This window comes from Paramormyrops kingsleyae, chromosome 24 (genome assembly GCF_048594095.1).
Source record: "Paramormyrops kingsleyae isolate MSU_618 chromosome 24, PKINGS_0.4, whole genome shotgun sequence".
Taxonomy (NCBI): Eukaryota; Metazoa; Chordata; class Actinopteri; order Osteoglossiformes; family Mormyridae; genus Paramormyrops; species Paramormyrops kingsleyae.
The window spans coordinates 24,250,553-24,267,746 of NC_132820.1; the positions used below are offsets into that span (position 1 = coordinate 24,250,553).

General features: G+C 44.7%; 1 long non-coding RNA gene across 1 annotated transcript; it reads right to left on the minus strand.

Annotated features, from left to right (window-relative positions):
• Nucleotides 1-15,122: 15,122 nt before the first annotated feature.
• Nucleotides 15,123-16,741, minus strand: LOC140582188 (uncharacterized). The gene is made up of 2 exons (XR_011985111.1): nt 16,556-16,741; nt 15,123-15,465 (listed from the first exon to the last, which is right to left on the minus strand). It is a non-coding gene; the product is annotated as an uncharacterized lncRNA (long non-coding RNA).
• Nucleotides 16,742-17,194: the final 453 nt, after the last annotated feature.

Genomic DNA, 17,194 nt, shown 5'->3' on the forward strand with positions numbered 1-17,194 from the left:
CATGAGGTTAACGAGGGGGCGTGACACACATTAGGATCGGACGGAGCGGGGCATGACAGGTGCACCTGAGCGAACTCTGGGCAACTTGTTCTTTTGTTGGCTGTATTGGGGTGCAGCATATAGGTGTATGCCTTTTGAACAAACCCATGATTTATGTATTTTGATTGCTTAATAAAGTTAAAATATTTTTTATGTTTAACGTGTTATTTGGGGAACTTTCCTTAAGCTCTGACAAAATAAGGGTGGCCTAGTCTAATTGTGGCCTGCTAAAATTAGCTGAATATAACTTGGGCGCAGAAGATTAAAAAAAATATATATATATTTTTAAATTATGACCGCTTCGTAGGGTAACAAAATCTTCAGTTGTTTTTTACAGTACTCGGGGGCATTTTAACATTTTCGACCAATCAGCAAATATTATTTTGACATCATAGCTGGGAAACCAATGAAAAGTGAGACTCAACGTTCTAGATCTTTGGTTACGTAAACATCGGGTTGACACTCCCTATAAAAGAGCTGGGTACTGTTTCACTGCGTTCAGTTGGTGCTTCCAGCAGACATTATTATAATGTGCTGCTCTTGTTCCGTAAATTAAAATCCAAAGAAGAAAAAGAAAGAAAAAGAAAAACATCCAACGGAAAAAAAGAACATGCAAAGGGAAAAAAAAACAATCAAGGAAAAAAAAACATCATCCAAAGGAAAAAAAGGACCTGATATGGGTCTTCAGTAGAACTGAAGGGCAAACAAGGTAGGGGGAAATACAAATTTCGTTTGGCCAGAAGCCAAGGTAAGTGTTTTACCCGTTATTTTTTTAAAGCGGTTTTCAAAATGCTGCTTTATAATTGTTAGAGATAGTCAGTGTGACAATTAAGTGACCCAGTCAGCACAAGTACTGTATATCGGTGCGTGCTACGTCGCTGATACGTTAATTCTTGAAAGGTCGACATCTATAGTAGCATTTCAGGCTTTTGCACATTGGCACTGCTTAGCGGCGTTGAAACAGCTCCGTCCAGACGATGCGATCGCGACATTTTCCGTCTCAACAGCGATGAAAACGCTACATCTAAGTGAAACTCCGCGATGATTCCCCGACCCTCTTATTATCCTACGTGAAAATATCCCGACCCTCTTACTATCCTACGCAATGATTCCCCGACCCTCTTATTATCCTACGCGAAAATATCCCGACCCTCTTACTATCCTACGCGGTGATTCCCCGACCCTCTTATTATCCTACGCGAAAATATCCCGACCCTCTTATTATCCTACGCGATGATTCCCCGACCCTCTTACTATCCTACGCGGTGATTCCCCGACCCTCTTATTATCCTACGCGAAAATATCCCGACCCTCTTATTATCCTACGCGATGATTCCCCGACCCTCTTATTATCCTACGATTGCCAATAATTATTTCTACGTTTGCTTTAGTGTTGAACACGTATTAATACTAATATATTTTATTTATAATATATAAAAAATACAAAGGTGTTCGTTAAGAGTTTTTATTTAAAAAAACAAACAAAATATACAATGCACACGTTAAATAAAAAAAAATACAGAAAAATAAAAATACTGAAAGAAAAGAACTATCGAACAGGCCTTGTCAGCATGTCACGAGCCACTCTGATGGTTGTTTCAGCTTCGGCCTCATTTGGACTAGACACCATTTATTATACAGTAAAACTGGTCCAAGTCGCCGGCTTGTAACTCGTCTAAGTCGACGCTCAAGCAAAAGTAAATCGGAGCGGCTGTGCGAGGTAATTAAGGGAGCTTCTCCCAGGGTGGCGATCAGGCAGACAGGTCAAGGAACAGCAGGCGATAATCGTGGTCGTGGTCCGTAAGCGAGGGTCGACAGCCGAGAGATCCGTCCGACGAGTGAGCACAGGACAGGAGAACAAGCGGGGAGGAGGACAGGAGGAATCGGGCTCAGCAGGACCGGTAGGTCAGGATCGGGAGCTGGACTGAGGGAAGGCACAAAAGGTAAGGATCTTAGACAAGGTAAACTGGCAAGGCATGGGAGAGCAGGGAGACGGAGGACAGAGAAATGCTTGGTAAGGCTTCTTTTCATCAGCGCAATATTTCGGTTTGAAGTTCGCAGTTTGAAAATCGAGACTGGCCACTGATCCGTATAGGGCCGCCAGCACCACGTTTAAATCTAACCATGATGCATTGCATCAGGAGCAGAATGCATTGCTTTAAGCCAGCGCTGTAAACCCAAGGCACAGTGTGGATGAACACTTTCAAACTGGGCTCTAAAACCATCAAAACTAAAGCGGCATATTGAAACAAAGCACCCAAACTTATCGGAAAGTCTTCACCCTGTAGGATTACAAATTTATAAAATGTTTAATCTAGCTTCCAATGTAATAGTATATAAACTAAAAGAGATAGGTACATTGGGTTTTGCATTTTGAGGTAAAGATGGTGACATTCTAAGAAGATCTAGTCTGGTAGCCCAGGTGTCTGAGACATTAACACCAAGTGATGTTGATTACAGCAGCTGCAGTGTTGTGTCAGGGAAGGAAAAGCTGGACTCATGTGTCACACTGTAAAGTTGTTCCCCCACCGGCAGGGATAGGATAGGACACACAGACCAGTGAGGAGCCCAGGGAAGAACCGATTGCAACAGGCATTGGGGCCCAAACCCTGCGGTGAAGATTCCCACATAGGCCTTCCCCATCTATTAGGCCATCCTTACCTCACTGTTCTTTAGGTGTCATGGGATTTAAGAGATAGGGAAAGAAGGAACAACAGTAGACACAGATCGAACAGAGGATACAACCCTAGTGTTTGCAAGTTTTGTACAACAGATCACTAGGACCTAAGGATATAGAGAGACTATCCCAGAGCTTACCCTCAGCACACACAAATTTTTCTGAATTCAGAAGAGCTTTGATCAGCAAAATGCATCAGGAAGGTGTACCATGGGTCAAAGCGCTGCTGGCGGTACTGTGTAGTATGAGAGCATCACCTAACAGATCAGTAGGACTGAGCCCTCATGAGATTATTACTGGACGCCCAATGCCAGGTGTGATTGATCTTAGAAATGCTGAGCTACACCTTGCTTCAGATGCCCTGATCGCTTACTGTGAAAACCTCACAAAGGCAGTACAAATTGCCAGAGAGAGAGTTGAGTCGTGTTGGCAGACTCCACCAGAAGGTGGACACACAATCATCCCTGGTCAGTGGGTCATGATAAAATCGTTTAGAAACAAACCATTAGAGCCTAAGTGGCACAGACCACATCAAGCGATGTTGATTACAGCAGCTGCAGTGTTGTGTCAGGGAAGGAAAAGCTGGACTCATGTGTCACACTGTAAAGTTGTTCCCCCACCGGCAGGGATAGGATAGGACACACGGACCAGTGAGGAGCCCAGGGAAGAACCGATTGCAACAGGCATCGGGGCCCAAACCCTGTGGTGAAGATTCCCACATAGGCCTTCCCCATGTACTAGGCCATCCTTACCTCACTGTTCTTTAGGTGTCACGGTATTTAAGAGATAGGGAAAGAAGGAACAACAGTAGACACAGATCGAACAGAGGATACAACCCTAGTGTTTGCAAGTTTTGTACAACAGATCACTAGGACCTAAGGATATAGAGAGACTATCCCAGAGCTTACCCTCAGCACACACAAATTTTTCTGAATTTAGAAGAGCTTTGATCAGCAAAATGCATCAGGAAGATGTACCATGGGTCAAAGCGCTGCTGGCGGTACTGTGTAGTATGAGAGCATCACCTAACAGATCAGTAGGACTGATCCCTCATGAGATTATTACTGGACGCCCAATGCCAGGTGTGATTGATCTTAGAAATGCTGAGCTACACCTTGCTTCAGATGCCCTGATCGCTTACTGTGAAAACCTCACAAAGGCAGTACAAATTGCCAGAGAGAGAGTTGAGTCGTGTGGGCAGACTCCACCAGAAGGTGGACACACAATCATCCCTGGTCAGTGGGTCATGATAAAATCATTTAGAAACAAGCCATTAGAGCCTAAGTGGCACAGACCACATCAAGTGATGTTGATTACAGCAGCTGCAGTGTTGTGTCAGGGAAGGAAAAGCTGGACTCATGTGTCACACTGTAAAGTTGTTCCCCCACCGGCAGGGATAGGATAGGACACACGGACCAGTGAGGAGCCCAGGGAAGAACCGATTGCAACAGGCATCGGGGCCCAAACCCTGTGGTGAAGATTCCCACATAGGCCTTCCCCATGTACTAGGCCATCCTTACCTCACTGTTCTTTAGGTGTCACGGGATTTAAGAGATAGGGAAAGAAGGAACAACAGTAGACACAGATCGAACAGAGGATACAACCCTAGTGTTTGCAAGTTTTGTACAACAGATACTGCTCTGTCGTCTTGTTTTCTTTCCCCAGCAGTGGGGAGCTCGTGCCCTGACCACTCCCTCACTTTTAATGCCCCACAGTTTTTAATTGCAGTTCATACACACACATTCATACACACCCACATGTACACACCTTACACATACACATATTGAGGTAGTCTGAGGGGGGGCCCCGTTTGATCCCCTCCCTATGGGCCAGCGCAGTGTGCCGGGTGTTGCGGGTGGTCCCGGAAGGGTCCGGAGAGTACCCGACACACCCACCGGGACCCTGACCCACAGTGGCACAACCGTAATGATAGTAAGTTGTAAATTTGTATTGTGCTGGTTGGTGTTGCGGTTTATTGTTATTGTTCTTATCACAGTTGCAGCTGCAGTTATCAGTTTTGTTGTTGCTGTTACTGTTGTTGCCGCTCGTTTGTTTTATTTTAGTTTCATTATTATTATTAATTTTTGTTTTTCTTTATTTGTTTTTGTGGTTTTTTTTTGTAATGGAAATTAAAAATAAAGCAGTCCTCCGCAGAGGGGGGGTGGTGGAGGGAATATATAAAAAAAAACTTAAAAATACATCCCAAGCATACCGTCTGCCAGTAGTGGGGTGACATGCCTTGCCTGCTCACCCAGTTTAAATGCACCTGACCATCTATTCCTTTTCTATTCCTCTGACAATACTGACCATCTAGTCCTTTTTTTTTGGGGGGGAATAGGGTGGGGCGTGCAGGATTCCTCCGTCTGCCCGCGGTGCCGAGCTCGTGTCCTGACCTGACTCGTGTTTAATTGCACACACTTCAGTTACACACACACACACATTCATACACACCCACCTGTGTTTTAAAATGATGTGAGGGGGCTATAGGGCTCTCGAAGAAACAAACAGGCACACTTAGGTTCACTCAAAAACCATTGGCATGGATGAGCAGTTAAACATTTCTGTCTTTCAGAGAGAAGTACAATTGCCATGACTCAACCACCAGATTTGTTAGTCAAAGGTTTTGGACTTTGTACACTACTCATCATACCATGATGCACTTAGTTACTAGTGTTTTTTTTTCCTTTCGAAATGTATTGGAGTGTAATTGTCTTAATGTGCATGGAATACTGGAATTGTACAATGAATTAAAGATGAAGGCAATATAATAAAAATGCTAACCTTGTATTTTTTCTTCTGTTTTAGTAATTGCTGTCTGATGGCTGTGAGGGATGGGTGGGGCGAGGAAGACTCAGGGACTGGAAGTGGGATTAAAACTGAGGATAACATGCTCATTCTTTTTTGTATTGTTTACAATTTTCCTTCCCTCAGAAAAGAGGAGTTTCCTGCTATATCTATAGAGATTCTGATGCTGCTATTTTTGTTAATAAGTTTGTTGTTCTTTACAAGTTGTATTGTGTTTTTGTTAAGTGTATATTTAAATTTACACAATTCTGTATTCAATAAATGCTAAGTTGAGAAATTTTGTGTATCGTTTGTCATTATTAGTGGGATATTTTAACATGCATATAAAGGGGAAAACGTCTAATTATCGGCCAAAAAAAATCGGCAGCATATATCGGCCATCGCCTGACCCTGACTCCTAAATATCGGCATCAGCTATTGAAAAACCCATATCGGTCGACCTCCATGAGTCATAGTACATTCAGTCCAATTCATCCATCGAGTTAAGTCACACCCCCACACCCACTTGAGGGGGCACTCTGGCAGATGCGAGGATGGGAATGTTCTTTCCCCTATAACACCCCGTCCAGAAGTACATCTCACTCCAGTTCACATTTGCTCCTGTTCACAATGATGAAGCAGGATTTGTTGGCTGGACAAGTGAAGTTGTCCTGCTGCCGGGTCTCGGTGCTGTTTTTCCACCTAAGCTTGAAGGTGGAAATGTGTTCCATCTTGGTCCCTGGGACTGCAGCATAGCCGAACATCACCAGCAGCGTCGGCCACACCCACCACCAGAACCATCCTATACACATAAAGAAGAACTCACATGCACATTAGTTTTCTCATAACTAACATTTATTAACTGGGAGATGTCGGCAATTTTGGCGCCTGGCTCCATAACATCCACGGTGTTATCTTGTCCCATAGCTATAACTTCTGCAGGTTTAGGTGGTTCGTCTTATTGTTGAACCCACATACCTGTGTTTTTATTCTCTTTACTTATTTCCAGACTCGCTCCCATAATTCTTTACCGCAAACTTCCTTGTTCCTAATTTTCCAATTTTGATTTCTCCACGTAGGCATCCAAACAGGTATACCATTCGCTACTGACTGAGAATCAGTATACAAATAACAATCATAATATGAATTCTAGGTCATAGTAGGACATCGTGTCCTATTGTCATCTGTTCCATTTCTAATAATGTCCAATTACATGCCAGAAGTTGTTTTTTTTCAGATATCTCCTGCTACCCTCCGGAAATTCGGTATTGCTTCAATTTCACTACCTTGTTTGCAAGACATATAGGGAAAGGTTGCATTTTCACCTTCCCCACCAATACCGGTCACGCTGTCACTGTACCTCTGAATTTAAATTGTCCATCCCCCTCCTGCAGAGTGTGAATTACCCTCCATAATTGGGGGGTACTGCCTTCATGACACTTCTATGACCATTACGCTCCGCTACCGCGTCAATACGAATAGTCGCCACCAGGATCAATGTTAAGAGTGCAAGATGCGCTAGGGGTGTTTACTGACATGTATGTAACACACAGTCATGGTCTGGACATGCGACAAAATGAGAATCAATACAGAAGATCTCATTATCCTTATCCCTATCCAAAAGAACTTGGTTTTGATAACTCCCAGGAATTATCCTAGGAGAAGTATACTAGTAAAAGTAATAAGCCTATACATTTACAAACAGCCTGGTCTGGTCCAGCAGTCTGGTGTTATTCCTGCCCTCTCAGTCCCCCCAGCTCCAACAGCCTTCAGAAATACATATTTAAATGTTAGGCTAATATCTGTCTTGATGATGCAGTAGATCTTGAAGTACAGCTTAATTTCTAACTCACCTCCTGCCATCTCCCTGCTGCCTGCTCACTGTGCTCATCCTGCCATCTCCCTGCTACCTGCTCACTGTCCTCATCCTGCCATCTCCCTGCTACCTGCTCACTGTGCTCATCCTGCCATCTCCCTGCTACCTGCTCACTGTCCTCATCCTGCCATCTCCCTGCTACCTGCTCACTGTCCTCATCCTGCCATCTCCCTGCTGCCTGTACACTGTCCTCATCCTGCCATCTTCCTGCTGCCTGCACACTGTGCTCATCCTGCCATCTTCCTGCTGCCTGCACACTGTCCTCATCCTGCCATCTCCCTGCTGCCTGCTCACTATCCTCATCCTGCCATCTCCCTGCTGCCTGCTCACTGTCCTCATCCTGCCATCTTCCTGCTGCCTGCACACTGTCCTCATCCTGCCATCTTCCTGCTGCCTGCACACTGTGCTCATCCTGCCATCTTCCTGCTGCCTGCTCACTGTCCTCATCCTGCCATCTCCCTGCTGCCTGCTCACTGTCCTCATCCTGCCATCTCCCTGCTGTCTGCTCATTGTCCTCATCCTGCCATCTCCCTGCTGCCTGCTCACTGTCCTCATCCTGCCATCTCCCTGCTGCCTGCACACTGTGCTCATCCTGCCATCTCCCTGCTGCCTGCTCACTGTGCTCATCCTGCCATCTTCCTGCTGCCTGCTCACTGTCCTCATCCTGCCATCTCCCTGCTGCCTGCACACTGTCCTCATCCTGCCATCTTCCTGCTGCCTGCTCACTGTCCTCATCCTGCCATCTCCCTGCTGCCTGCTCACTGTCCTCATCCTGCCATCTCCCTGCTGCCTGCTCACTGTCCTCATCCTGCCATCTCCCTGCTGCCTGCACACTGTCCTCATCCTGCCATCTCCCTGCTGCCTGCACACTGTGCTCATCCTGCCATCTCCCTGCTGCCTGCTCACTGTGCTCATCCTGCCATCTTCCTGCTGCCTGCTCACTGTCCTCATCCTGCCATCTCCCTGCTGCCTGCACACTGTCCTCATCCTGCCATCTTCCTGCTGCCTGCTCACTGTCCTCATCCTGCCATCTCCCTGCTGCCTGCACACTGTGCTCATCCTGCCATCTCCCTGCTGCCTGCACACTGTCCTCATCCTGCCATCTTCCTGCTGCCTGCACACTGTCCTCATCCTGCCATCTTCCTGCTGCCTGCACACTGTCCTCATCCTGCCATCTTCCTGCTGCCTGCTCACTGTCCTCATCCTGCCATCTCCCTGCTGCCTGTACACTGTCCTCATCCTGCCATCTTCCTGCTGCCTGCACACTGTCCTCATCCTGCCATCTTCCTGCTGCCTGCTCACTGTCCTCATCCTGCCATCTCCCTGCTGCCTGTACACTGTCCTCATCCTGCCATCTCCCTGCTGCCTGCTCACTGTCCTCATCCTGCCATCTCCCTGCTACCTGCTCACTGTCCTGCACACTGTCCTCATCCTGCCATCTCCCTGCTGCCTGCACACTGTCCTCATCCTGCCATCTCCCTGCTGCCTGCTCACTGTCCTCATCCTGCCATCTCCCTGCTGCCTGCTCACTGTCCTCATCCTGCCATCTCCCTGCTGCCTGCTCACTGTCCTCATCCTGCCATCTCCCTGCTGCCTGCTCACTGTCCTCATCCTGCCATCTCCCTGCTGCCTGCTCACTGTCCTCATCCTGCCATCTCCCTGCTGCCTGCTCACTGTCCTGATCCTGCCATCTCCCTGCTGCCTGCTCACTGTCCTCATCCTGCCATCTCCCTGCTACCTGCTCACTGTCCTGCACACTGTCCTCATCCTGCCATCTCCCTGCTGCCTGCACACTGTCCTCATCCTGCCATCTCCCTGCTGCCTGCTCACTGTCCTCATCCTGCCATCTCCCTGCTGCCTGCTCACTGTCCTCATCCTGCCATCTCCCTGCTGCCTGCTCACTGTCCTCATCCTGCCATCTCCCTGCTGCCTGCTCACTGTCCTCATCCTGCCATCTCCCTGCTGCCTGCACACTGTCCTGATCCTGCCATCTCCCTGCTGCCTGCTCACTGTCCTGATCCTGCCATCTCCCTGCTGCCTACTCACTATCCTGATCCTGCCATCTCCCTGCTGCCTGCTCACTGTCCTGATCCTGCCATCTCCCTGCTGCCTGCTCACTGTCCTGATCCTGCCATCTCCCTGCTGCCTGCTCACTGTCCTGATCCTGCCATCTCCCTGCTGCCTGCTCACTGTCCTGATCCTGCCATCTCCCTGCTGCCTGCTCACTGTCCTGATCCTGCCATCTCCCTGCTGCCTGCTCACTGTCCTCATCCTGCCATCTCCCTGCTGCCTGCACACTGTCCTGATCCTGCCATCTCCCTGCTGCCTGCTCACTGTCCTCATCCTGCCATCTCCCTGCTGCCTGCTCACTGTCCTCATCCTGCCATCTCCCTGCTGCCTGCTCACTGTCCTCATCCTGCCATCTCCCTGCTGCCTGCTCACTGTCCTCATCCTGCCATCTCCCTGCTGCCTGCTCACTGTCCTCATCCTGCCATCTCCCTGCTGCCTGCACACTGTCCTGATCCTGCCATCTCCCTGCTGCCTGCTCACTGTCCTGATCCTGCCATCTCCCTGCTGCCTGCTCACTGTCCTGATCCTGCCATCTCCCTGCTGCCTGCTCACTGTCCTCATCCTGCCATCTCCCTGCTGCCTGCTCATATTCAATACTGGATTACTTTTTGCACTAATTCCTAAATTCTTGCTGCTACGTTAAGGAACCTCTACTGTTTCTCCACTACCTCAACTCATCACCTCAACACCATATTATTATGTTATGTTATGTCGTGTTTATCGCACTTTTGTTGTTGCTCTTGTTTGCACACTCGAACGTGCACTATGTTGTAAAATTATTTTGTCAATCTGTCTTGTCTCTGCTAGCCAGCTAACTAGGCCTCTTAGTTAGCTAGTTTTAGTTTTTCTGTTAATTTATGTTGTAAATCTATGTTGCATGTAGCACCTTGGTCCTGGAGGAACGTTGTTTCGTTTCACTGTGTACTACCTGTATATGGTTGAAGTGACAATAAAGCCTACTTGACTTGACTTGACTTGACATTTTGAACATTGGCTTTTGGTTCTCTTTCATTTTTCTCTACCTACAGTTTCTGAAAATCTGTAAAATTTAAAATACTTCACACTTTTTACTTGTTTTCAGTTTACATGATAAAGTTAAGCTTACAGATACAGTGGTACCTCAGAACTCGAATATAATCCGTTCAGAACTCCGGATCGAATCCTAAAAAGTTTGAGTTGTGATCGAATTTTCCCCATAAGAAATAATGGAAAACCAATTAATTGGTTCCCGGCCCCAAAAAATGACACCTAAATATGTTTTTTTTTTTTTTTTTGCATTTAACCACAAAATAAACCAGATAAAACAAGAAGAGCATATACTGTACTAAACACATCATCTGTGTTAATCATTTGTAAAGTAAGAAAATAAATGTATCCAAACAATGTGTCCTGCCTCGATCGTCCCACGCCCCCTCATTAACCCCGTGTGGAATCCCCGTGTGATCAACTGTTTCTGGTTGTTGTCATTAGTCCTCTGTATTTTGTCCATGTTTCAGTTTGTTTTCCCAGCCCAGTCATTGTATTGTCCGTCTGCAGTTTGCCTGCCTTACCTGTAATTAAACCCCGTATTCCCTGATACCCTGACGTCTGTGCCTTTGTCTCCGTTCCATCCCCACTCTGCACAACAATGTTATTATAATTAAACGTATTAATGGTTTATTATCAATATTAAAATAATGAATAAGAAATCTTTATTTTTTTACAGTTTTTTTATTATATAATAATAATTACTGTTACTGTCTATCATTGTCTAAATGAATTTTTACTGTCTAAATACTTGTATTCAGCTAGTGTAAACATGCACGATGCTATCACAGCGAATGCGAGGCTGAGACTGAAACTTTACCCTTTGTTTCCGCTGAGAGACGTGAGGCGTGACTCATTTCCCCACGTGACTCATTTCCCCGCGCGTACAAGTTATCTTAGGTCGGCATTCACGGTTTGACTTCTGAGACTCAGATCGAGCTCTAGGTAATTTTTTTTCGAACTGGTTGGTTCGACTTTTAAGAAATTCGAGTTCTAATGAGTTCGAGAACTGAGGTACCACTGTATTCAGTTTACAATAGCCCAACATAAAGTTTGAAGTGTTTATTTTATTTCTGCAGTGTTTAAAATAAAGCCAGCTAGTTGGATTTTATTGCATGTTGAATCAGTTTTCCCTGCGTGGAACTGTCATAACAAAATACAAAATTGGTAGTTTCCTGATTTTATGCTTAAGATGGTATAATTGTAATTAACCTCATGTAATTTGAAGCACTAACCATTGAATTCTTATTTCTTTTGCAGGAGACTGTGATGAACACTTACAGTTTATCTGATGTTTCTGAATACACTGACTATAGTGATGCAGACTGTGTGCCAGATAGCGACGGAAGCTCCTCCGATGAGTCCAACCAAAGTAGTTCTCTATCTCCTGTTGTCAAGAAATCCCAAAGCGGCCAAAGATTTCCGGAATTATCAAGACAAAAAGAACAGATTCACAATGAGCCTACTAAGACGAGAAAGTCTTCTCAATTGTTAACCCAAGATTTCCCACATAGTGAAGAAAGTGTTTTTGCTTGTAACTCCATCAGCGTGTCATCATCTCAAAGTGTACAGGGCAAATACACCAAGAAGCAGTACTGCTTATTTTGTGGAAAACCATTTTCAAAAATCGCAAGACATTTAGAATCTGCCCATAGTTCTGAGAAAGAAGTTGCAAAAGTTTTACGATTTTCAAAGAATTCAAGAGAACGTCACATCCAGCTAAGCATTCTGAGGAAACGTGGCAATTTTACTCATAATGTAGATGCTGTCAGAGTAGGATCAGGAAACATGGTTGCTTGTTATCGTCCTACGAAGACCAGAAAAGCTAAAGATTACATACATTGCCTTCACTGTCAAGGTCTGTACTCTAAGGACACCCTTTGGAAACATATTAAAATCTGTCCGCAAAATCCAAATCCAGATCCATCGGAAGGTGGTAAAAAATATGTTCGATCATTATGTGCAATGTCTACACCAGTAGGTCTAGATGTTAACCAGAGCTTCAAGGACGTGCTTTGCAACATGGCATATAATGAAATTTCTTCCATAGTTAGGAGTGATAGATGTATCCTCCAGGTGGGACAGCATTTCTTCAATAAAATAGGATCAGACAAGGGCAAGCATGATTACATACGGCAGAAACTTAGAGAGATTGGTAGACTTCTGCAGGAAGCACGAAAGTGCACACCACTGCGCAAGATGGAAGATTTTGTTATACCGTCCAACTTCCCTCATGTGGTTAAAGCCATGAAAGTAGTAGCTGGCTACGATGAAGAAACACATTCATACCAAATTCCATCACTGGCTATGAAACTTGGTCATTCTCTTAAGAAAATTGCAAGCATTGTTGAGAGCAATGAATGCCACAATTGTTGGAGATAATGATCTAGCAAAATCTGCTCGTCGTTACGTTCAAGTACATCAGTCTAAGTGGAGTGAGTGCATTTCTAGCTGTGCCTTAACTACACTAAGGGAAGCAAAGTGGAACACACCTCAGTTGCTGCCCTTTACTCAAGATGTGAAACTGTTGCACTCACACCTGGAAAAAAAGCAAGAAGAAATGCTTAGGCTACTTAAGATTTGTCCTTCACGAGACAGCTACACTGGACTAACCAAGGTTACCCTCACACAGGTCATCCTTTTCAACTGGAGAAGAGAGGGTGAGGTCTCAAAAATGCACATGTCCATCTTTGCATCAAGAAACAAAAAAGAACTTCATGATGATCTTGCCATCTGCATGTCGGACTTTGAAAGAACACTTTGTGCGTCTTGAGATTAGGGGCAAGAGAGGTAGGAAGGTTCCTGTTCTTTTAAAACCTTCCATGGTTCATTCCATGGAGCTCCTGATGGAGTTTAGAAGCAGTACTGCTTATTTTGTGGAAAACCATTTTCAAAAATCGCAAGACATTTAGAATCTGCCCATAGTTCTGAGAAAGAAGTTGCAAAAGTTTTACGATTTTCAAAGAATTCAAGAGAACGTCACATCCAGCTAAGCATTCTGAGGAAACGTGGCAATTTTACTCATAATGTAGATGCTGTCAGAGTAGGATCAGGAAACATGGTTGCTTGTTATCGTCCTACGAAGACCAGAAAAGCTAAAGATTACATACATTGCCTTCACTGTCAAGGTCTGTACTCTAAGGACACCCTTTGGAAACATATTAAAATCTGTCCGCAAAATCCAAATCCAGATCCATCGGAAGGTGGTAAAAAATATGTTCGATCATTATGTGCAATGTCTACACCAGTAGGTCTAGATGTTAACCAGAGCTTCAAGGACGTGCTTTGCAACATGGCATATAATGAAATTTCTTCCATAGTTAGGAGTGATAGATGTATCCTCCAGGTGGGACAGCATTTCTTCAATAAAATAGGATCAGACAAGGGCAAGCATGATTACATACGGCAGAAACTTAGAGAGATTGGTAGACTTCTGCAGGAAGCACAAAAGTGCACACCACTGCGCAAGATGGAAGATTTTGTTATACCGTCCAACTTCCCTCATGTGGTTAAAGCCATGAAAGTAGTAGCTGGCTACGATGAAGAAACACATTCATACCAAATTCCATCACTGGCTATGAAACTTGGTCATTCTCTTAAGAAAATTGCAAGCATTGTTGAGAGCAATGAATGCCACAATTGTTGGAGATAATGATCTAGCAAAATCTGCTCGTCGTTACGTTCAAGTACATCAGTCTAAGTGGAGTGAGTGCATTTCTAGCTGTGCCTTAACTACACTAAGGGAAGCAAAGTGGAACACACCTCAGTTGCTGCCCTTTACTCAAGATGTGAAACTGTTGCACTCACACCTGGAAAAAAAGCAAGAAGAAATGCTTAGGCTACTTAAGATTTGTCCTTCACGAGACAGCTACACTGGACTAACCAAGGTTACCCTCACACAGGTCATCCTTTTCAACTGGAGAAGAGAGGGTGAGGTCTCAAAAATGCACATGTCCATCTTTGCATCAAGAAACAAAAAAGAACTTCACGATGATCTTGCCATCTGCATGTCGGACTTTGAAAGAACACTTTATGCGTCTTGAGATTAGGGGCAAGAGAGGTAGGAAGGTTCCTGTTCTTTTAAAACCTTCCATGGTTCATTCCATGGAGCTCCTGATGGAGTTTAGAGAACAATGTGGTGTTCCAACAGAAAACCCTTTTTTGTTTGCTCGACCGGGGGCACTTTCTGCATACCGTGGCAGGGACTGCATACAGCAGTTTGCCAAAGAATGCGGTGCTAAACAACCGGAAGCATTGTCATCCACTAAACTTCGCAAACACATTGCCATGATGTCCAAAGTTTAAAATCTTGAAGAAAATGAAGCAGACCAATTGGCTGACTTTTTGGGCCATGACATCCGTGTCCATAGGGAATATTACCACTTGCCTGAAGGAACACTTCAGCTGGCAAAAATGAGCAAAGTGTTAATGGCAATGGAAAAAGGAACTCTTTCAGATTTCAAAGGGAAAAAATTGGATGAAATTGAAATCTACCTAGATGGTATGCTAGTATTGTTAAATGTATCTTTAAATGACTGTATAGTCATAAATATTTTTAAACTTAAAGATTTATTTAGAAAAGTTTATTAAATGTTTGTGTTTATAATTAGAAATATAAAGTATCTTTAAATAAGTATATTCAGAAATCTGTTTAAATTAAAAGGTTTATTAATACGTTTCTGAAATGTTTGTGATTATAAAATCGACCCAACAACCATTGATGAGTCATCTAGTTCTGAGGAAGAGGAACCTGACAAACAGAATGATGGTCTGCCTGAAGATCATAGGTCTGGTGATGTACAGAATTTGTCTGTTGACTCTACTCTGTCTCACAGTGAAGATGTGGATGTTGGTTGTGGTGGCGGCAAAGCATCATCCAAGCGAACATGGAATGTTGAGGAAGTAAAAGCTGTTGAGAGACATATGATGAACTTCATGAGAATTTGTAGAGTTCCTGGAAAGAAAGAGTGTCTCCAGTGTCTCAGTGCAGAACCTGGAAAAGCAGAACATGGACTGGGGTTAAATTCTATGTAAAAAATAGAATAACAGCATTAAAGAGAAAAGGTATGATGTATTTCAAATAACAAAAGAGTTTGTTAAGGTTGAATAATAATAGTCTTATTTTTTCAGAACAGTAGAGTTGAGAGCTATACGAGGCTTCATATGTTCACTCAGCCCTCACGTCTTTATATTTCAAACAGCAGCTATTTTTTTAAGTTTTAAAAGCAAGTTATGACTTTATGATTTTGAAATGTATATTCTTATGTCTTGTTTAATGAAAGATGCCATTTTATACCTGTGTGTATACTGTATATGTATACCTACATACGTACATATAGGATGGAAAAAACAGTAAATAAAAAGTTCTTGTTAGTCACAATTTTTTGTCCCTAGTTATCCATTTGTCACGATGGATAATAATACACTGCTTATTTTCTGCAGCATTTCCATTGCACATTAACACTTCATTCTCCTGATCAGTTCTATAGATTCATGTCCCCCCCCCCCCCCCCCCGTGTTATGAATAGCAAACAACTTAAAAACTGTTCCTAACAATCACAAAATGCATTTGATGCTTCTTGCAAACTGTAAACAGTGAGAATTACATTTTATTGTCAGTTCTTCTTGACAACTGTTTTTTGTCCTCATTTGTGAAAAATGTCCTCAGATTAGTGCTGAACTGGACTTTGTGTGTGTGTGTCACTATGTCCTCAAAATTCACCTAAAAAATACATGACCTCATTTGCAAGGGTTTTTTTCATATTTTTAAAAATTGATTTTTTTGGAAATTTCAACTGATGGGCGTGTAGACGGCATGCGTATCAGCCGTATTTAGCAATAATTTTGGTTCCAAAGCACTGGGAAAACCTTGTCCCCAAGGTGAGGGTGTTCTGACATAGGTCCCCAAAAGTGATCTATGCGCGCGTATGTGTGTGTGTGTGTATGTGTGTGTATGTGTGTGTGTGTGTGTGTGTGATAAGGCAGTAGGACAGTGAGGTCAGTAGCAGGGAGGTGAGGTTGGTTCGGGGGTGTTTCTGGAAAGAGGCTTTTAAAAGTTTACAATTTTGAGAAACCTGCCTAACCTGATGTGGAAACCCCAGATTTAAGGGGTGCTGCTTCAGCCTCCCACTTCAAACTGATTAGTTGATTAGACACTTTCCATTATGCCCGTGTTGTTTAAAGCCTCCTGCCTCCCCGTCTCCTCCTTTGCAGTGAGGGTCTAGCTGAAGGTGCCTGTCTGCTTTCTCCTGCTAAAGGCGCCTGTCTGCTTCCTCCTGCTGAAGGTGCCTGTCTGCTTTCTCCTGCTGAAGGCGCCTGTCTGCTTCCTGCTGCTGAAGGTGCCTGTCTGCTATCTCCTGCTGAAGGTGCCTGTCTGCCTTCTGCTGAAGGTGCCTGTCTGCTTCCTGCTGCTGAAGGCACCTGTCTGCTTCCTCCTGCTGAAGGTGCCTGTCTGCTTCCTGCTGCTGAAGGCACCTGTCTGCTTCCTCCTGCTGAAGGCGCCTGTCTGCTTCCTGCCGCTGAAGGCTCCTGTCTGCTTCCTGCCGCTGAAGGCTCCTGTCTGCTTCCTCCTGCTGAAGGTGCCTGTCTGCTTCCTCCTGCTGAAGGCTCCTGTCTGCTTTCTCCTGCTGAAGGCTCCTGTCTGCTTTCTGCCGCTGAAGGTGCCTGTCTGCTTTCTCCTGCTGAAGGCTCCTGTCTGCTTTCTCCTGTTGAAGGCGCCTGTC